The sequence below is a fragment of the Rattus norvegicus genome, chromosome 14 (assembly GCF_036323735.1).
Source record: "Rattus norvegicus strain BN/NHsdMcwi chromosome 14, GRCr8, whole genome shotgun sequence".
Lineage (NCBI taxonomy): Eukaryota > Metazoa > Chordata > Mammalia > Rodentia > Muridae > Rattus > Rattus norvegicus.
In genome coordinates, this window is record NC_086032.1 from 74486503 (window position 1) to 74509105 (window position 22603).

Genomic DNA, 22603 nt, shown 5'->3' on the forward strand with positions numbered 1-22603 from the left:
GCAACTGACCCAAAAGTCTGGAAGCCTCCCTGGAGTGTGGCTGCACACAAGGAAACAGATCCTTCAGTCTATTGACATTTCCTTCCCTAAGAACAGCTTCACACAGCACAACAGTGTGACTGCTCCTTTGAAGACCCAACAGTCTAAAGGCCTCCCAGGAGATCTACTGAAGCCAGGGCAACAAATCAGCAGCTTCTGGTTTGCTACAGCCAGGGCCACAGGCCTACCAGGAGACCTGTTGCAACCCGGGGCAAAAGAAGAAGACTCCTAACAGAGTCACCCAGACAAGGAAACACTAGGGATAACCAGAAGGCAAGAGGCAAGTGAAAGACCATAAGCAACAGAAGCCAATATATATATATATATATATATGCATCATCAGATCCAGTTCTCCCATCACAGCAAGCCCTGAATACACCAACACACCTGAAAATCAGGAAGCTGACCAAAAATTCTATCTCATGAAGACAGAGTCCTTTAAGGAGGATATAAATAATTCACTGGAAGAAATACAAGAAAGCATAGTTAAACAGGTAGAAACCCTTAAAGAGGAAACAAATAAATCCCTTAAAGAAATGAAAGAAAACACTGAAATAGTTGAAGGAATTGCATAAAATGGTCCAAGACTTAAAAGTAGAAGTTGAAAAAATAAAAAGAATAAAAAGGCAAACCAGGAAATGGAAAATCTAGGAAAGAGGACAGGAATTACAGATGTAAGTATCACCAACAGAATGCAAAAGATAGAAGAGAGAATCTCAGGTGTAGAAGATATTGGAGAAAAGATAGACACAACAGTCAAAGAAAATTCAAAATGTAAAAAACTCATCCCAAAACATCCAGGAAATTCAGGACACAATTAGAAGACCAAATATAAGAATAATTTGAATGAAGAAGAATGAAGATTCCCAGTTCAAAGGGCCTGAAAACATCTTCAAAAAATCATAGAAGAAAACTTCCCCAACCTAAAGAAAGAGATGGCCATTTAAAGGTACAAGAAGCCTACAGTACCCCAAATAGATTCGACCAGAAAAAAAATGTCCTCGTCACATACTAGTCGAAACACTAAACACACAGGACAAAGAAGAATATTAAAAGCTGCAAGGGAAAAGCGCCAAGTAACAAAGGTAGACCTATCAGAATTATGCTAGACTTCTCACCAGAGAGTATGACAGCAAGAAAAACCTGTTCAGAAGTCATGCAGACTTAAGAGAAAATAAATGTCAGCCCATGCTACTATACCCACTCAAACTCTCAATCAACATAGATGGAGAAACCAAAATATTGCAGGACAAAACCAAATTCAAATAGTATCTATCAACCAATCCATTCCTACAGAGTATCTTAGAAGGAAAACTCCAATACAAGGCAGGTACCAAAGAAAACACAAGATATTAAGGCTATCTCAACAAAGCCAAAATAAGAAAACCACAAGCACATAAAGCTGCCTACTCTATAGGTTAAGTGGGTCCAGCATCTGCTGCTCCATGGGGTTTAGGCCTCCTGGGGAGAAAAGGTGTGGGAAATTTGACCCTGTGCTTACCTCCTGTTGCTGTGGGGCAGGGACTGGGCTATAGGAAGCAGTGGGACACCACTCCAGGGGATGGGGAAGCAGTCTGAGCACAGGACACAGCTGGAGCTGCCCCCCTACCCCCTGATGGTCTACAAGGAGACCAGGGCTGTGGGTTCTCAAGTTCTTGGGCATCCAGGTACTGCTGCAATACTTCAGAAGAGCTGAGAATGGATGCTGGGCTGCATCTAGCCTGGGGGCTAGGGGGAAAAGAAAGGGAAAGGACAGTCCTGCTGGTTCCACTGGTGGTAGGTTTGAGCTTGTTGGGAGGAGCTTCTGGGAGTGCAGGGAGACTATCTTTAGGGGAGTGGATAGTGGCTCTGTAGGTGAAGGCCTTCTCTGTGTCTCCCCATGGCAGACCCCATGAAAGGAGACAGTCCATGGTTTCAAGGCATTTATTGTCATGGTGGAAGGTAGACGAGTAAACCCATACCCTACTTTTCAGAGTGGGCCTGAGATTAAGTACCTTTTGCAAGGAGGAATGTCTGGGAAGGAAAAGTCATTGGCTAAGCCTCCAGGCCTTTAGGTACCTCATTACAATGGAGATCTGTCTTGATCTACTATAAAAGCCTATACTCAACAAAACTGGAAAATCTAGCTGAAATGGATGATTTTCTAGACAGAAACCACATACCAAAATTAAGTCAAGAGCAGGTAAACTCTCTAAGCAGGCGCATATCCCATAAGGAAATAGAGGTCATTTAAAACCTCCCAACCAAAAAAAGCCAAGGGCGAGATGGATTTAGTTCAGAATTCTACCAGATCTTTAAGAAGACCTGATACCAATATTCCTCAAACTATTCCATAAAATAGAAACAGAAGGAACACTACCTAATTCACTCTATGAAGCCACAATTATTCTGATTCCTAAACTACACAAGGACCCTACCAAAAAGAGAACTTCAGACCAAACTACTTATAAATATCGATGCAAAAATACTCAATAAAATTTTGCAAACCGAATCCAAGAACACATCAAAATCATCATTCAGCATGATCAAATAGGCTTCATCCCAGAGATTCAAGGTTGGTTCAATATATGAAAATCCATTAATGTAATCCACTATATAAACAAACTCAAAGAAAAAAATCACATGATCATGTCCTTGATGCAGAAAAAAGCATTTGACAAAATACAATATTCCTTCATGTTAAAAGTATTGGAGAGATTAGGAATTAAAGGCCCATTCCTAAATACAATAAAAAGAATTTACTGCAATCCAACAGCCAATATCAAATTAAACTGAAAAATTCTTGAAGTAAACCCTCTAAAATTGGGGACAAAACAAGAATCCCCACTCTCCCCATATCTATTCACTATAGTACTCGAAGTGCTAGCTAGAACAATAAGACAAAAAAAAGAGATCAAGGGGGTACAAATTGACAAAGATGAAGTAAAGGTATCACTATTTGCAGATGATATGATAATATACATAAGCGACCCCAAAAACTCTACCAGAGAACTACTTCAGCTGATAAATAGCTTCATCAAAGTGGCTGGATATAAAATTAACTCAAATAAACCAGTGGCCTTCCTTTATACAAATGATAAACAGTCTGACAAAGAAATTAGAGAACCAACTCCCTTCATAATAGACACAGATATTGTAAAATATCTTGGGTTAACTCTAACCAAGCAAGTGAAAGATCTTTATGGTAAGAACTTCAAGTCTCTCAAGAAAAAATCAAGGAAGATTTCAGAAAATAGAGAGTTCTTCCATACTCATGATTTGATAGAATTAATGTACTAATAGTGGCCATCCTACCAAAGGCAATCTACAGATTCAATGCAATCTCCATTAAAATTCCAACACAATTCTTCAAAGTCATGGAAAAAGCAATTCTCAAATTTATCTGGAAAGGCAAAAAACCCAGAATAGCGAAAACAATTCTTAACAATAAAAGAACGGCTGCGGGAATCACCATCCCTGACCTCAAGCTCTACTACAGAGCAATAGTGATAAAAATTGCATGGTATTGGTACAGAGACAGACAGGTGGATCAATGGAATAGATTTGAAGACCCAGAAATAAAACCACACACTTATGCATACTTGATCTTTGACAAAGAAGCCAATAATATACAATGGAAAAAAGAAAGCATCTTCAATAAATAGTGCTGGTCTAACTGGCTGTCTGTATGTAGAAAAATGAAAGTAGACCCATATTTCTTGCCATACATAAAGCTCAAGTCCAAGTTGATCAAGTACCTCAACCTTAAACCAGATACACTGACTCGAATAGATGACAGAGTGGGAAAGAACTTGAACTCATTGGCACAGGGGGAAATTTCCTAAACAGAACTCCAATGGCTTATGCTTTAAGATTCAGAATTGATAAATGAGACCTCATGAAACTGGAAAGATTCTGTATGGCAAAGGACATAGTCAATAAGATAAACCAGCATCCTATAGATTGAGAAAAAATCTTCACTAGCTGCACATCTGATAGAGGACTAATATCCAAAACATATAAAGAACTCAAGAAGCTAATCACCAAAAAACAAACAAGCCAATCAAAAAATGGGGTATAGAAAAACTGAGAATTCACAGCAGAGAAATATCAAATAGCTGAGAAGCATCTAAAGAAATGTTCAAAGTCCATAGTGATCAAGGAAATGCAAATCAAAATGACCTTGCAAGTCTACCTTACACCAGTCAGAGTGGTTAAGATCAAAACCTCAGGTGACAAAACATGATAGCAAAGATGTGGAGAAAGAGGAACACTCCTACATTGCTGGTGGGATTGCAAACTGTTACAACCACTCTGGAAATCAATTTGGAGGTTTCTTAGAAAATTGAAAACAGACCTACCTAAAGACCCAGAAATACCACTCTTGGGAATATACCCAAAAGATGATTCACAATGCCACAGGGGCACATGTTCTACTATGTTCACAGCAGCCTTATTTGTGAGAGTCAGAAGCTGGAAACAACCCAGATGTCACAGGAAAGAAAAATGGATACAGAAAATGTGGTTCATTTACACAATGGAATACTACTCAGCTATTAAGAACAAGGGCATCCTGAGTATTGCAGGGAAATGATGGAACCAGATAATTCATACCCAAAAGGACATGCATGGTATGTACTCACTAATATATGGATATTAGCTTCCCCCCACAAAAAAAAAGAAAGAAAGCAAAAAGAGAAAGGAAAGAAAAACTCAAGATACAGTCTACAGAACTCAAAAAGGTCAACAAGCTGAAGGGCCCAAGTGAAGACATGTCAGTTTCACTTGGGAGGGAGAAGAAAGAAACCAGAAGCAGAGGAGGGAGGAACATGGGAGGGAAAGGGAATGGGTAAGGGGGAACATAATCTGGTATTGGGTGAGGGAAAAGGATTGAAGCCCTGAGGGGGCAGCAGAAAGATTGAAAACAGATGACCTTGGGAGAAAGGAGGTTGGGAGGACCCTCCCGAATATACTGGAAACCTTGGAATTGAGAAACTCTCAGGACTCACAGGGGTCTGTGTGATGAAATGCCCTACAGTGGAGAGAGGGAACTTCCACCTCCAGTAGAAAGACAGGGCATCAGGTGAGGGATGGGGTTGTTATGCTAGTCAAAGCTGTTACCCATAATTCTTCCTGTCTGAAAGAAACACAGGGATGGAAAAGGATAAGAGTCTGAGGAAAAGTAGGTCCAGCGACAGGCCCAAAGTGGGATCCAAATCAAGAGGAGGCATGAAGCCCTGACACCATTACTGAGGCTATGGGGCGTTCTCAAAAACAGTACCTATTATGACTGCCCTCCAAAAGACCCAATAAGCAGCTGAATGAATCAGATGCAGATATGTGCACCCAACCAATGAACAGAAGCTGCTTACTCCTCTGGTTGAATTAGGGAAAAGCTGGAGGAAGCTGAGGAGGAGGGCAACCCTGTAGGAGGACCAGCAGTCTCAATTAACCTGGATCGCTGAAATCTCAGACACTGTATCACCAACCAGGCAGCATACACGAGCTGAGATGAAGCCTCCAGCACATATACAGCAGAGGACTTCCGGGTCTGGGTTCAACCAGAGAAGAAGCACTTAACCCTCAAGAGAAGAGGCCACAGGACGTTTAGAGTTCTGGTGGGGTGGGTGGGGTAGGGACATCCTTGTGAAGACACTGTGTGTGGGGAGTATGGGATGTGGAAATGTCGAGGAAATGGACTGGTAGAAGAATAAAATCTGGAGTGTAAAAGTAAATAAATAAAAATGTTGAAAAAAAGAAAAAATGTAGTACAGAGCTTAACAAAAAAATTCTCAACTGTGGGATATCTAATGACCATGAAGCACTGAAAGAAATGTTCAACATCCTTAGTCCTTAGGGAAATGCAAATCAAAATAACCCTAAATTCTACCTCACACCAGTCAGAATGGCTAATTTCATAAACTCTTGTGATAGAAGATACTGGCAAAGATGTGGAGAAAGAGAAATACTCATTTTCAGTTGGTGGGATTGCAAGCTGGCTAAACCACTCTGGAAATTAGTCTGGTGGTTTCTCAGAAAGTTGGACATAGTACTGCCTTGGGATCTAACTATTTCACTCCTATCTTTGGCATATACCCAAAAGGAGCTCCAACATGTAACAAGGACACATGCTTCACTATGTTCCTAGCAGTCTTATTTATAATAGCCAGAAGTTGGAAAGAACCTAGCTGTCCTTCAAGAGAGGAATGGATACTGAAAATGTGGTATGCACTGTAGCACTACTAAGCTATTTAAAACAATGACTTCATGAAATTCTTAGGCACATGAATGAAACTAGAATATATCATCTTAAGTGAGGTACCCCAATCACAAAAGAATACACATGATATGTTCTCAATGATACATGGATATTAGCCCTAAAGCTTGGAATGCTCAAGATAAAATTTATATACCATTTGAAACTCAAGAATAAGAAAGACAAAAGTGTAGATGCTTTAGTCCTTCTTAGACAGGGGAACAAAATATTCCCAGGAGGAAATACTGAGACAAAGTGTGGAAAAGAAACTGAAGAAAAGGTCACCCAGAGACTTCCACACATGGGAATCTATCCCACATGCAGTCACCAAACCCAGATACTACTGGGGATGCCAAGAGGTGCATGCTGACAGGAACCTGATATAGCTGTCTCCTGAGAGGCTCTGCTAGAGCTTGACAAATACAGAGAAAGATGCTTGCAGTCAACCATTGGAATGAGAAAGGGGTTCCGAATGGAGGAGTTAGAGAAAGGACTGAGGTAGCTGAGGGGGTTTGTTTGCTACCCCATAGGAGGAACAAAAATATCAACCAACCAGAACCCCCCAGAGCTTCCAGGGACTAAACCACCAACCAAGGAGTACACATGGAGTGTCCCATGGCTCCAGCTGCATATGTAGCAGAGCATGGCATTGTCTAGCATCAACAGCAGGACAAGCCCTTGGTCCTGTGAAGGCTAGTTTCCCCAGTATAGTGGAATGCCAGGGTGATTAGGTTGGAGTGGGTGGGTGAGAGGGAGAGCATCTTCATAGAAGCAAGGGTGGATGGTACAGGGGGAAGGCAGAAAAGGGGATAACATTTGAAATGTAAATACATAAAATATCCAATAAAATAAATATAAAGAAAAGACAGAAAATCATTTCCAATACTAATGAATGTTCTTAGGCAGCTATTGAGTGTTCCTTTAATCCTTTGATTGACACTGAATGCTCTATTGAGTGATTTTTGCTATCTTTAGTTCATATCCTTCATTATTCTTTCTTTGAATCTTAATCCTCGATATTAACTACGTAGAGTTACTTTAACCAATTAGAGAAAATTCTTATCTTCAAACACTGGCTTTCAAGTTACAGTAACAAACTGAACACAGTTTATATATAAATTCCAAAACTTAATCTAAGCTTATTAATACCCAGAGACGGATTAATCTTAGAGGAGTAGGAATACTGACGTTCTAGACACTCGGGTACAAAGTAATCCCAGTTCATTCACTATAACCATCCTAGAATCTTCAATGAGCACAAATTCCATGCAGTATCTATGTGGACATACAACAGAAAAGGGACATAAATGTTATTGAAAGTGAAATGTTTAAAAAATGGAAAGTTTTAAAAAAATAATGAGTAAAGCACGGGAGTATGGGTGAAACTCAGGGATGGGGAGTGTTAATGCCAGTGCTGATGTAGAAAAGGTTTTCTGAGGGAAGGGACATTCATGTCAAAGTACATAACATCTGTTGTGGAGAAGGATCTGGGAAACAGAATTGCTCATTTTGATATGTTTGGGAAAACTGTTAAGTACAGTATTATCACAAATTATTTATGTGTCAAGAGAAGAAACAAGAAACCACTCTGTAAAAGGCCAGAAGTTAAATATTTAAGGTTTCACAGCCCCTTCAGTCTTCTGGCATTAGGGAAGCCAGAGAAGGCACGAACAGGTAAGGAATAATAAACACATGGTGTGACTATTCCATGGCAAAATTATAGCTTAGAAAACAGGCAGTATCAGAAGTTTGGAAACTTCCAGTTTTGAATTTAGGGGGCAAATGGAGATGGGGGGGTTTGGGTCACCGCAGCAGGCAGAGCAGAGAAATAATGATCTTGCAAAGGAATGTTGTAGATCCTCCTTTCTTGTTACTGAGAGCTCATTGGAAATGGCAGGCGAGTTAAGGAGATCATCAGATAGTAATTGTGTCTTGATTTTTGTAAAGTCATAAACCAATCAGGCAGGCATTAAGCAATCAGTGCAAATAAGAAGAAGCTGAACTAAGTGATAGGAAGAAGCAGGAGACGAGGAGAGAAAGCTGATTCCATTTCGGGAATGCTCAAGAAGAGACTGGTAAGTAGGGAGTGCAAAAGAATGGACAGCTATGCCGAGATCACAGATGGGGACAGGGTGGATAGATAAGAGACAACTTAAGAACAAGGAATGCAGAACTATACACATACCCATACAACTTGATGAAAATTGTCAATAATTCTTTCTTTATGTTATTAGATTTAACCAAAAATTGATGAGACACCCATGCATTTTTTAGAGCTGCAAGTACTTCTTTTAAATGGTTCCATTTAGGAGAGGCTACGATTGGTTAATATTTAACCTACAAATCAAAGAGTGTCTTTGTCATAAACAATACAAATAAATAGTGATGTCTCTGCGGGAGCCAGTCACTGTGTGTGTGTGTGTGTGTGTGTGTGTGTGTGTGTGTGTGTGTGTGCAAGCACTTGGTCTAATCTACTGCAGAAATATGTTTGCCTAAATAGTAGTACAGTATATTTCTATAGATCTATAGAAATTTATCTTGTCAAAATAATCAAAATATGCTAAATGTCACTGTATTTCATCTAAGAGTTTGCTAATTAAGGCCCATATATACAAAATTATTTTAATATACACACTTCATATATATTGATTTTTAACATATATGTAAGTTAATAGAAGAAACAATGAAAACATGGTCATTATTAATGAAAACCCTCATATTCTATGTTACTGCTGCTGAATATCTCCACTCTCTTCTCTCTTTCTCCCCTTTTCTGTCTGTCTCTCTGTGTCTCTGTTTAAGTGTCTCTCTCTCTCTCTCTGTCTCTCCTTTTCTCTCTCTGTTTCTCTCCCTGTCTCTCTGTTTCTCTCTCTCTCTCTCTCTCTCTCTCTCTCTCTCTCTCTCTCTCTCTCTCTCTCTCTCTTTCATTTTTGTTTTAACTAAAGAAATGCAGAGAGTTGAATCCAGGACTTTATATATGGTGATCTAAGGTAACTACCACTAAGCCACATCCCTTTCTCACTTTCAGTTGCTAAGAAATATTTTCTCCTAACTGGGTGACTGATCTCTGACATGCATATGATATTCATTTTTTACTTTTAATTTCATGTATACAAATTTAGATAAAATCAGATATTATAGATTACCATAGAAACACTAGAGATTACTAAAGGATTAATAAATTTCAGGAAAATTGGTTTCAATTGAGTATTTTACTAGATAGAATAAAACTAATGATCTATTCAAAGAAGACCATTGATTCTGTCAGAGCCAAGATTATTAATCACCATTGTAATTTCATTAAATATAAGCTTCAATCCAAAATGAATCTCTTCTTTTGTTTTCACTAAACTCCTTAATAATTAGTAAAAGCATCCACAGAAAGGCAAACACAGCTCTCATTGTGTGACTGAACAGATAAACTTAATTATTTTTAAAATATCAGATTATCCACAAATTATTGCTTTAAATGTTTCTTAGCACAATTCTTAGTCTTTTAAAAATTACTATGAGATTGCCCGTCAGAAATGGGAAAATCAGTGAGGCCTGTTTTAGAATAATGAACAAACATCTCAGAAAGCCATTCATTTGATTTCACTAGAAAGGTTTAGTGTGTGTGTGTGTGTGTGTGTGTGTGTGTGTGTGTGTGTGTGTGTGTGTGTGTTTGCGTGTGCATAATCAGTGGGGTAGCCTGTGGAGGTCAGAGGTGGCTACCACCATTTCTTTCTATGGTTTGAGACAGGGTCTCCTTTTGAACTCAGAACTTGCCATTTCAGTTACTTTGGATGGCTGGCCATCCCTTGACATCCAGCAGTCTCAGAACACATTCCTCAGTGCTTTTTACATCAGCTTTCGCTTGTGCATTGGGAGGACCCACCTGTTTCTCCACCCATAATCCATAGTGTCCCACAGATGAGTGCTACCACACTTAGATTTTACACAAGTGTTAGAGATCCAATTGCGGGTCTCGTGCTTGACTTGCAAGTGCTTGACCTACTAAGCTATCCTCGCAGCTCTTACTAATGCTTCTTAATGATTCACTATGTGGATAACACATCTTATGGTGTGCTGGTTCAACGGTTCATTTCATAAGGGGGAAAGGCCTCTAGTGTGAAGACTATAGAACGATAGGATAACCTTATCACACGTGTCCATGTGCCACTGAATAGTTGGCATTAGGAAATCCTCAAGTGTGTTCCCAGCCTGTCTTTCCACCATCCATTACAGCATCTGCAGTCAAAGAGGAGGTCAATATTTAATGGCTTAGAGTGGAAACCCATGTAGCCTCCTGATTGTTCCTCATGCTGAACACATCCCCTGTAATTGGCCCCAAGTTGTAAATTGAAGCTTAGTATTTCAGGCCATTTGTCCCCTTCTGCTCATCTTCCACCCTGCCATCTTGGCTCATTTGCTCTCATCTGTTCTTGCTCTTCTCTTCTCACTTCACCTCTTTCCTTTATTCTGTTTCCTTTTTGCTGTCTCTCATTTCTGCCCGTCTCTTTCTGCTGTGTCTTTTTCCTGCATTGTGTTCTTGAGCTTTATGTCTGACAGCTCTCTCTGCTTTTCTGGCTTTATTTTACTGTGTATAAAAATATAAGCATCCTTCCCTCCTTCTGGTTTCCTTTTCAATACTTTGTCGCCTTTTGTAATTCTCCCTTTTGTTTTTACCTTTCAAATGATGATCTTCCTTTCTGAACCACTTACCTTTCTTTTTCTTCTGGACTATATATTCCATTCTTTGACGGGCATGTGTGAACAATATGAATAAGTAGGGCATAATACATCCATATAAAGCATCAAATCTAAGAGGAAAAGGTTTCCTTTTACTCTCTCCCTCTCCCTCCCCTCTACCTTTCCCTCTCCTCCCTCCCCCTTTCCCCTCTCTCTCATTCACTGTGTTTGTGTGTGTGTGGTGTGTGTTGTGTGTTGTGTGTGTGTTGTGTGTTGTGTGTGTGTTGTGTGTGTTTGTGTGTGTGTGTATTTATGAGAATATAGGTACATATTTTTAGTTTTTGTTTTTCTTCCCAATCATATTGGGTTTTATAGTTTTGTGAAACATCATTATAAATTATCCTGTTACCATAACCCAACCTTTACTAGAACTGATCAAGAAAAAAAAAGAAACAGAATAATGTAATTTCTGTGAGATTATAAGTGTGAAATTAACCCAAATAGAAAAGTCTTGCATTCTGAAGAAGCCCAAAGGAATAAGAAGCATTAAATTGAAAGGCAGAATTGATCTTACATACACAGACATTGTTTGGATGCAGAGAGGATGAATATAGCATTGAAGATGTTAAAACCAAGTAGCTTTTTTTCTGCATTTAAAAAAACTCAGAAAATTTGCAATTCACTTGAATAGAGTTACTGAAGTTCTCAGTGAGCCACGAGGTCCAAGAAGATATAAATCTCTGTAGGGTTCTGTGCACTAAATTTTAAAAGAATATACATATTTAGTGTTCAGTATGTTACAAACCTCATGAGAGACATTTTCATAAATTTTAGAAAAATTTTGCTTTATGATACTTTCAGGTTTTTAAGTGAGCTGTAAAACAATATATGCAGACTTCTTATATGCTAGTGGTTCTTAACCAAGTGTAATTTTATTTATTTCTCGAAATTGTTTGGCACAGCAAGGAAGGAATGTGCTAATCCTCATATTGTGACAAGGCCAGCAACAGTATGTAGATACCTTACTGTGCACACATGCCCCTACAACATGCGGTATCCAGTCTTAAACAGCAATGATGCCGAAGCTGACACTCCTTGTCCTGTGCTATCCTGCTTTCATTAATCTTGTTGTGACATATACTCTGAGTGAAAGTAACTTAGGGCAGAAAGAATTTATTTGGCTTAAAACTGTAGGTCATATCCCATCGTTCTCAGGAAAGCAAGTCTTCAAAATGCAAAGACTTCAAAAATAGCAAGTCTCTCTAAATGGACAAGGAATCTTAATCATGGGTCCTATAAAATAAAGAGGAGATTACATATTTAAACATTCTTATTCCAGAAGCAAAGAAATGGAGTATAAAATGAATCATGACAAAGCAAAAAAGAACTCACAAGGTTAATTCCGTAGCTCAGTGTCTAACATTTAGGACTTATCTTCTGGGCCCCCTTTTTTTTTTTTTTTAACTTGAGTATTTCTTATTTACATTTCGAGTGTTATTCCCTTTCCCGATTTATGGGCCAACATCCCCCTAATCCCTCCCCCTCCCGTTCATGGGTGTTCCCCCCTTTCCTACCCCCATTGCCGCCCTCCCCCCAACAATCACGTTCAGTCTTAGCAGGACCCAGGGCTTCCCCTTCCACTGGTGCTCTTACTAGGATATTCATTGCTACCTATGGGGTCAGAGTCCAGGGTCAGTCCATGTATAGTCTTTAGGTAGTGGCTTAGTCCCTGGAAGCTCTGGTTGCTTGGCATTGTTGTTCATATGGGGTCTTGAGCCCCTTCAAGCTCTTCCAGTTCTTTCTCTGATTCCTTCAACGGGGGACCTATTCTCAGTTCAGTGGTTTGCTGCTGGCATTCGCCTCTGTATTTGTTGTATTCTGGCTGTGTCTCTCAGGAGAGATCTACATCCGGCTCCTGTCTGCTTGCACTTCTTTGCTTCATCCATCTTGTCTAATTGGGTGGCTGTATCTGTATGGGCCACATGTGGGGCAGGCTCTGAATGGGTGTTCCTTCTCTCTCTGTTTTAATCTTTGCCTTTCTATTCCCTACCTAGGGTATTCTTGTTCCCCTTTTAAAGAAGGAGCGAAGGGTAACCCCATCTGTCCATCTCTGCCATCTGCCACACAGATAACTTCTCTGTTTGTCTTAGGAGAGTCCTACTTTATACCTGCATAACTTTGAGACAAACATCTATTGTCTTGGAAGCTTTAACGTTCCAGTAGCAACTAATACTTATCCTTTACCCCTGACCTCTCATGCTCTCTCTCCATTGAGTCAGACACTGCCAGAAGCTACAGGCGCTTCCATGACTCCCTCAACCGTGGGTCATTTCATGTATTCAAAACTGTTGATGAGTATTATATTGCCAAATTCTGTTGCTGTCTCATGTGTAGCCTAAGCTCCTAGGGCCACAGCTGTGTCATCTACCATATATGTTTCCTGAGGAACTGGATTTCCTTTTCCCCAAGAAGGAAAGGAGATTTATACCAGTGGTCCTGTTCCTTTGACAACTAGAGCTGCTGCCTCAGTCCCAGCAAGATCAAGTCAAAGAGACTCTTAGCTAAAATGTCACAGAGACTTTTACCTTGACAGTCTTTGTTTCCACCTAAACACTTTTGAGCTAGACTTCTACCATCAATATGTATTTCTTTTAATATTACTATCTTCCAAGATTCCACAGAATGACCTATTAAGTTCTGCCATGATATTAATTTCTTTTTCAGTGCAATGTTCCAAAGTAATCCATATTCTTTCTTCCAAAACATGGTCTATTTCATCATCAATTTTACTTCATCAGGACAAGAATCTTTTATTTAACTAAAACTTTTTCCCTTGGTTTCTTTTGTTTTAGATCATTCTCAGTTGCCTTTCATGATGCTACTTTTAAAGGCTACTGGTCATACATTTGGAAGACTCTTTTCCCATTGAGTAGAATATTCATTTCAACACAAATGTTATTCATTCATGATAAGAACATCCTGTCAATCTTGGTAAGTAGATGACGTTACTGTTGTATTCAGTATTACTACTAACCGTCATTAATTAATTAAAGTGCTGTTTTCAAGTTCCTTCACTGCAGTGTTACTATTTTTCCCTAGTTGTAAGTATATTTCAGGAAAGACTTTTAGTTTTTGTAATTATTCCATGCTTCGACAAATAGTCAAAAATTAAGTTTAGCATCTATTATTATATATTTAGACTAAAGAATTACCATAGAATTTGCCCTGTGGAATTTTTCTGTTTCACCATTTAGACTATGTTTATTGAATATGAGTTTGAGTAGAAAAGCTTTAATTGCCTTCTGTATATCTGATTACTTGAGTATCCATTGGTTTCAACATAGCTTCAAGGGTTATTTCTTTTTGGGGGATGTGACCCATCACTATTGTCTTTATGTTTCATTTCCCTCAGCCTGTGATGTGTCTGTTGAACAGCCATCCATTCAAGCTGTCTTTGTATTTCAAAGAACTTAAACATTTTCCTTCATCCTGGTAAATGTGATGTGACAGTCCTACATCTTGACCTTTATGTCCAAATCTTGCAATTTATATTAAAAAAGGAAAAGAAGAAGAAAAATTTAAGTCTTTTTCTCGTTTTACAAAAATATATTTCACTGTATTAATTTAATTTTCTTTAAATTGACAAGATTTAAACATTGAAGTTTTTCTCTTAAATGGTCTCACAAATTATCTTTTAATCTTAAGCAACACTTATCAGATTGTTTTCAGAATGTGTACTATATTAAATCCACATTCTACCCCTTACATCCTTTTATCTTGCTTTCAGTGATAGAACTGAAACCCTTCCAAGTTGAAGGCCATTTGTGTGAGACAGATGTTTACTAAGATAGCAGAGCACATTCAAATGTAATTGACCTAGCAATAGACGTACAAACCACGTGTGCCTCCAAGAACAAACACAAATTGACTTTTTTAAATAAGAGGAGAAAACGCAGTCATGTTTACCAGTCTGTAAACCTGGGGCTTCAAAAAAAGATATTGTGTCCTCCACATTAGAAATTTCAAGGAGGAAGTAAGACAAAAATACACCAGTCCTAAATTGAGCCTTTGAAACTGTCTTGACAATATGACACATGAATAATGGAGCCTATCTTTTGGTGGTTCCAGTGCAGAGGATCAACAGCAAATAGAAAGTCCATCTGTGAGCAGCTCTCTGCTCCCAGACCTGGTGAGAGAGAGACCCAACCGCCTGGTCAGGTGGGCACTCCTGAGGCTGCAGAGCGGAAGAGACCACCAACACTGCTCACCCCTGCCCACATCCCTGGCCCAAGAGGAAACTGTATAAGGCCTCTGGGCTCCCGTGGGGGAGGGCCCAGGAGCGGCAGGACCCCTGCCACAGACACCGCCGGACCCTGAAGGAAACAGACCGGATAAACAGTTCTCTGCACCCAAATCCCGTGGGAGGGAGAGCTAAACCTTCAGAGAGGCAGACAGGCCTGGGAAACCAGAAGAGACTGCTCCCTGCACACACATCTCGGACGCCAGAGGAAAAAGCCAAAGACCATCTGGAACCCTGGTGCACTGAAGCTCCCGGAAGGGGCTGCACAGGTCTTCCTGGTTGCTGCCGCTGCAGAGAGCCCCTGGGCAGCACCCCACGAGCGAACTTGAGCCTCGGGATCACAGGTAAGACCAAATTTTCTGCTGCAAGAAAGCTGCCTGGTGAGCTTGGGACACACGGAAGCAGAATTTCTCTAGAACCGGGCACGTTCTGTGTTTACCGGAAGTCCCACACCCGCGGATCCCGGCCCGCAGCAGCTCTCTGCTCCCAGACCCGGTGAGAGAGAGACCCAACCGCCTGGTCAGGTGGGCACTCCTGAGGCTGCAGAGCGGAAGAGACCACCAACACTGCTCACCCCTGCCCACATCCCTGGCCCAAGAGGAAACTGTATAAGGCCTCTGGGCTCCCGTGGGGGAGGGCCCAGGAGCAGCAGGACCCCTGCCACAGACACTGCCGGACCCTGAAGGAAACAGACCGGATAAACAGTTCTCTGCACCCAAATCCCGTGGGAGGGAGAGCTAAACCTTCAGAGAGGCAGACAGGCCTGGGAAACCAGAAGAGACTGCTCCCTGCACACACATCTCGGACGCCAGAGGAAAAAGCCAAAGACCATCTGGAACCCTGGTGCACTGAAGCTCCCGGAAGGGGCGGCACAGGTCTTCCTGGTTGCTGCCGCTGCAGAGAGCCCCTGGACAGCACCCCACGAGCAAACCTGAGCCTCGGGACCACAGGTAAGACCAAATTTTCTGCTGCAAGAAAGCTGCCTGGTGAACTCAAGACACAGGCCCACAGGAACAGCTGAAGACCTGTAGAGAGGAAAAACTACACGCCCGATAGCAGAACACTCTGTCCCCATAACTGACTGAAAGAGAGGAAAACAGGTCTACAGCACTCCTGACACACAGGCTTATAGGACAGTCTAGCCACTGTCAGAAATAGCAGAACAAAGTAACACTAGAGATAATCTGATGGCGAGAGGCAAGCGCAGGAACCCAAGCAACAGAAACCAAGACTACATGCCATCATCGGAGCCCAATTCTCCCACCAAAACAAACATGGAATATCCAAACACACCAGAAAAGCAAGATCTAGTTTCAAAACCATATTTGATCATGATGCTGGAGGACTTCAGGAAAGACCTGAACACACTTAGGGAAGCACAGGAAAACATTAATAAACAAGTAAAAGCCTACAGAGAGGAATCGCAAAAATCCCTGAAAGAATTCCAGGAAAACACAATCAAACAGTTGAAGGAATTAAAAATGGAAATAGAAGCAATCAAGAAAGAACACATGGAAACAACCCTGGATATAGAAAACCAAAAGAAGAGACAAGGAGCTGTAGATACAAGCTTCACCAACAGAATACAAGAGATGGAAGAGAGAATCTCAGGAGCAGAAGATTCCATAGAAATCATTGACTCAACTGTCAAAGATAATGTAAAGCGGAAAAAGCTACTGGTCCAAAACATACAGGAAATCCAGGACTCAATGAGAAGATCAAACCTAAGGATAATAGGTACAGAAGAGAGTGAAGACTCCCAGCTCAAAGGACCAGTAAATATCTTCAACAAAATCATAGAAGAAAACTTCCCTAACCTAAAAAAAGAGATACCCATAGACATACAGGAAGCCTACAGAACTCCAAATAGATTGGACCAGAAAAGAAACACCTCCCGTCACATAATTGTCAAAACACCAAACGCACAAAATAAAGAAAGAATATTAAAAGCAGTAAGGGAAAAAGGTCAAGTAACATATAAAGGGAGACCTATCAGAATCACACCAGACTTCTCGCCAGAAACTATGAAGGCCAGAAGATCCTGGACTGATGTTATACAGACCCTAAGAGAACACAAATGCCAGCCCAGATTACTGTATCCAGCAAAACTCTCAATTAACATTGATGGAGAAACCAAGATATTCCATGACAAAACCAAATTTACACAATATCTTTCTACAAATCCAGCACTACAAAGGATAATAAATGGTAAAGCCCAACATAAGGAGGCAAGCTATACCCTAGAAGAAGCAAGAAACTAATCGTCTTGGCAACAAAACAAAGAGAATGAAAGCACACAAACATAACCTCACATCAAATATGAATATAACGGGAAGCAATAATCACTATTCCTTAATATCTCTCAATATCAATGGCCTCAACTCCCCAATAAAAAGACATAGATTAACAAACTGGATACGCAACGAGGACCCTGCATTCTGCTGCCTACAGGAAACACACCTCAGAGACAAAGACAGACACTATCTCAGAGTGAAAGCCTGGAAAACAACTTTCCAAGCAAATGGTCAGAAGAAGCAAGCTGGAGTAGCCATTCTAATATCAAATAAAATCAATTTCCAACTAAAAGTCATCAAAAAAGATAAGGAAGGACACTTCATATTCATCAAAGGAAAAATCAACCAAGATGAACTCTCAATCCTAAATATCTATGCCCCAAATACAAGGGCACCTACATATGTAAAAGAAACCTTACTAAAGCTCAAAACACACATTGCACCTCACACAATAATAGTGGGAGATTTCAACACCCCACTCTCATCAATGGACAGATCATGGAAACAGAAATTAAACAGTGATGTAGACAGACTAAGAGAAGTCATGAGCCAAATGGACTTAACGGATATTTATAGAACATTCTATCCTAAAGCAAAAGGATATACCTTCTTCTCAGCTCCTCATGGTACTTTCTCCAAAATTGACCATATAATTGGTCAAAAAACGGGCCTCAACAGGTACAGAAAGATAGAAATAATCCCATGCGTGCTATCGGACCACCACGGCCTAAAACTGGTCTTCAATAACAATAAGGGAAGAATGCCCACATATACGTGGAAATTGAACAATGCTCTACTCAATGATAACCTGGTCAAGGAAGAAATAAAGAAAGAAATTAAAAACTTTTTAGAATTTAATGAAAATGAAGATACAACATACTCAAACTTATGGGACACAATGAAAGCTGTGCTAAGAGGAAAACTCATAGCGCTGAGTGCCTGCAGAAAGAAACAGGAAAGAGCATATGTCAGCAGCTTGACAGCACACCTAAAAGCTCTAGAACAAAAAGAAGCAAATACACCCAGGAGGAGTAGAAGGCAGGAAATAATCAAACTCAGAGCTGAAATCAACCAAGTAGAAACAAAAAGGACCATAGAAAGAATCAACAGAACCAAAAGTTGGTTCTTTGAGAAAATCAACAAGATAGATAAACCCTTAGCCAGACTAACGAGAGGACACAGAGAGTGTGTCCAAATTAACAAAATCAGAAATGAAAAGGGAGACATAACTACAGATTCGGAGGAAATTCAAAAAATCATCAGATCTTACTATAAAAACCTATATTCAACAAAATTTGAAAATCTTCAGGAAATGGACAATTTCCTAGACAGATACCAGGTATCGAAGTTAAATCAGGAACAGATAAACCAGTTAAACAACCCCATAACTCCTAAGGAAATAGAAGCAGTCATTAAAGGTCTCCCAACCAAAAAGAGCCCAGGTCCAGACGGGTTTAGTGCAGAATTCTATCAAACCTTCATAGAAGACCTCATACCAATATTATCCAAACTATTCCACAAAATTGAAACAGATGGAGCCCTACCGAATTCCTTCTATGAAGCCACAATTACTCTTATACCTAAACCACACAAAGACACAACAAAGAAAGAGAACTTCAGACCAATTTCCCTTATGAATATCGACGCAAAAATACTCAATAAAATTCTGGCACACCGAATTCAAGAGCACATCAAAACAATCATCCACCATGATCAAGTAGGCTTCATCCCAGGCATGCAGGGATGGTTTAATATACGGAAAACCATCAACGTGATCCATTATATAAACAAACTGAAAGAACAGAACCACATGATCATTTCATTAGATGCTGAGAAAGCATTTGACAAAATTCAACACCCCTTCATGATAAAAGTCCTGGAAAGAATAGGAATTCAAGGCCCATACCTAAACATAGTAAAAGCCATATACAGCAAACCAGTTGCTAACATTAAACTAAATGGAGAGAAACTTGAAGCAATCCCACTAAAATCAGGGACTAGACAAGGCTGCCCACTCTCTCCCTACTTATTCAATATAGTTCTTGAAGTTCTAGCCAGAGCAATCAGACAACAAAAGGAGATCAAAGGGATACAGATCGGAAAAGAAGAGGTCAAAATATCACTATTTGCAGATGACATGATAGTATATTTAAGTGATCCCAAAAGTTCCACCAGAGAACTACTAAAGCTGATAAACAACTTCAGCAAAGTGGCTGGGTATAAAATTAACTCAAATAAATCAGTTGCCTTCCTCTATACAAAAGAGAAACAAGCCGAGAAAGAAATTAGGGAAACGACACCCTTCATAATAGACCCAAATAATATAAAGTACCTCGGTGTGACTTTAACCAAGCAAGTAAAAGATCTGTACAATAAGAACTTCAAGACACTGAGGAAAGAAATTGAAGAAGACCTCAGAAGATGGAAAGATCTCCCATGCTCATGGATTGGCAGGATTAATATGGTAAAAATGGCCATTTTACCAAAAGCAATCTACAGATTCAATGCAATCCCCATCAAAATACCAATCCAATTCTTCAAAGAGTTAGACAGAACAATTTGCAAATTCATCTGGAATAACAAAAAACCCAGGATAGCTAAAGCTATCCTCAACAATAAAAGGACTTCAGGGGGAATCACTATCCCTGAACTCAAGCAGTATTACAGAGCAATAGTGATAAAAACTGCATGGTATTGGTACAGAGACAGACAGATAGACCAATGGAATAGAATTGAAGACCCAGAAATGAACCCACACACCTATGGTCACTTGATTTTTGACAAAGGATCCAAAACCATCCAATGGAAAAAAGATAGCATTTTCAGCAAATGGTGCTGGTTCAAGTGGAGGGCAACATGTAGAAGAATGCAGATCGATCCATGCTTATCACCCTGTACAAAGCTTAAGTCCAAGTGGATCAAGGACCTCCACATCAAACCAGACACACTCAAACTAATAGAAGAAAAACTAGGGAAGCATCTGGAACACATGGGCACTGGAAAAAATTTCCTGAACAAAACACCAATGGCTTATGCTCTAAGATCAAGAATCGACAAATGGGATCTCATAAAACTGCAAAGCTTCTGTAAGGCAAAGGACACTGTGGTTAGGACAAAACGGCAACCAACAGATTGGGAAAAGATCTTTACCAATCCTACAACAGATAGAGGCCTTATTTCCAAAATATACAAAGAACTCAAGAAGTTAGACCACAGGGAAACAAATAACCCTATTAAAAAATGGGGTTCAGAGCTAAACAAAGAATTCACAGCTGAGGAATGCCGAATGGCTGAGAAACACCTAAAGAAATGTTCAACATCTTTAGTCATAAGGGAAATGCAAATCAAAACAACCCTGAGATTTCACCTCACACCAGTGCGATTGGCTAAGATCAAAAACTCAGGTGACAGCAGATGCTGGCGAGGATGTGGAGAAAGAGGAACACTCCTCCATTGTTGGTGGGATTGCAGACTGGTAAAACCATTCTGGAAATCAGTCTGGAGGTTCCTCAGAAAATTGGACATTGAACTGCCTGAGGATCCAGCTATACCTCTCTTGGGCATATACCCAAAAGATGCCTCAACATATAAAAGAGACACGTGCTCCACTATGTTCATCGCAGCCTTATTTATAATAGCCAGAAAATGGAAAGAACCCAGATGCCCTTCAACAGAGGAATGGATACAGAAAATGTGCTACATCTACACAATGGAATATTACTCAGCTATCAAAAACAACGAGTTTATGAAATTCGTAGGCAAATGGTTGGAACTGGAAAATATCATCCTGAGTGAGCTAACCCAATCACAGAAAGACATACATGGTATGCACTCATTGATAAGTGGCTATTAGCCCAAATGCTTGAATTACCCTAGATCCCTAGAACAAACGAAACTCAAGATGGATGATCAAAATGTGAATGCTTCACTCCTTCTTTAAATGAGGAAAAAGAATACCCTTGGCAGGGAAGGGAGAGGCAAAGATTAAAACAGAGACTGAAGGAACACCCATTCAGAGCCTGCCCCACATGTGGCCCATACATATACAGCCACCCAATTAGACAAGATGGATGAAGCAAAGAAGTGCAGACCGACAGGAGCCGGATGTAGATCGCTCCTGAGAGACACAGCCAGAATACAGCAAATATAGAGGCGAATGCCAGCAGCAAACCACTGAACTGAGAATAGGTCCCCTATTGAAGGAATCAGAGAAAGAACTGGAAGAGCTTGAAGGGGCTCGAGACCCCAAAAGTACAACAATGCCAAGCAACCAGAGCTTCCAGGGACTAAGCCACTACCTAAAGACTATACATGGACTGACCCTGGACTCTGACCCCATAGGTAGCAATGAATATCCTAGTAAGAGCACCAGTGGAAGGGGAAGCCTTGGGTCCTGCTAAGACTGAACCCCCAGTGAACTAGTCTATGGGGGGAGGGCGGCAATGGGGGGAGGGTTGGGAGGGGAACACCCATAAGGAAGGGGAGGGGGGAGGGGGATGTTTGCCCGGAAACCGGGAAAGGGAATAACACTCGAAATGTATATAAGAAATACTCAAGTTAATAAAAAAAAAAAAAAAGAAAGAAAAAAAAAAAAAAAGAAAGTCCATCTGCAAACTTCCTGGAGGGCATTTGATAGATTTATTTTTTTTTTTTTTTGAAAAAGGACATGTTACAAACACTTTAGGCTTTGTGACTTGTGTGGTCCACTGTACTGTTATAATTATTTTTAAAGCAAATTAACCCTAGGCGTTGCAAGAATATGTGAAGTTGTTCAATAAAATCTTATTTATGAACAGTGAATGTATAATTTAATCTAGTGTTATAAAATAACAAACTGTTCTTATGTTTACTGTCTTAGAATCACTCCAAATGCCATAACTTATTTTAAGTTTATCAGCCATATAATTACAGTGGAAGGAACGGTGTGCTGATGGACTGTACTGTGCCCATCTTTGTGGTGAAGTAGCTCAAAATGCCAAGAAAGACTAATTTAGACCAGGCTTCTGATTTCTATGATTTTTCTCTCAAATAGGAATAAAAGAGAACTAGGGAATGAAAATTTTC